The 664-nt window shown below is 47.9% G+C and overlaps 1 protein-coding gene across 3 annotated transcripts in view; it reads right to left on the bottom strand.

Annotated features, from left to right (window-relative positions):
• The window catches only part of LOC135822918 (probable cytochrome P450 524A1), a 13,876-nt gene extending 13,523 nt beyond the window's left edge, over positions 1-353 (bottom strand). For 2 of the 3 annotated variants that reach the window (XM_065335761.1, XM_065335775.1), the window contains exon 1: positions 1-353. This exon is cut by the window's left edge and continues 251 nt beyond it. The gene's annotated coding sequence lies outside the window, so the exon portion shown is untranslated. The other variant, XM_065335768.1, reaches the window with a different exon arrangement.
• Positions 354-664: the final 311 nt, after the last annotated feature.

Here is a 664-nt window from a genome sequence, read left to right as displayed (position 1 = left end):
GTTCGGGTGATCAGCACTTCAGTTCTGGGTGATTTCGGACGAGGGAGGAAACGGATGGTACATCGATCAATCTTTTCAGAAAGTCCTAGCTCACGATCACAGGAGCGACACTACATGAAGGAGTACAATGGCATTCTGTGCTAAAACTACTGTCATCGTCATTTACTTATACATGTACTGCGTTCACTGGTAATCATGCAATTCGGCACGGCCACGGTGACACTAGTCTAAAAACTCGAAGCCAAACAGCAACACCAACAAACAGCAACACCAACAATCAGCAACACCAACAAACAGCAACACCAACAAACAGCAACACCAACAACAAACAGCAACACCAACAATCCATCGCAGAAATTATCGAGTCTGCGCTAGAACCGTTGCAGGTGCGGAAGTCGCGTGCACAAGTGTAGTGTCGATGAAGTCGAAAGACAGTTTTAGAGTGGCGAACTACTACCTACAACTAACATTAGTAACAAGACTTGTAAGTAGTTGTACTTAGTACTGAACTACGAGCTCAAGTGAGCCAGAGCATGGCACCATGTAGACCATGTAGACCTAGACCTACCAGTACCACGTCCTGCATGTGCAGCCTGCATGTGCAGCCTGCAGGACCCACATGGGCCACAACCACGTCACATGCCATGGCTCCACATGGCATGCC

This window comes from Sycon ciliatum, chromosome 1 (assembly GCF_964019385.1).
Source record: "Sycon ciliatum chromosome 1, ocSycCili1.1, whole genome shotgun sequence".
Classification (NCBI taxonomy): domain Eukaryota; kingdom Metazoa; phylum Porifera; class Calcarea; order Leucosolenida; family Sycettidae; genus Sycon; species Sycon ciliatum.
This window is presented reverse-complemented; position numbering and strand designations above follow the sequence as displayed.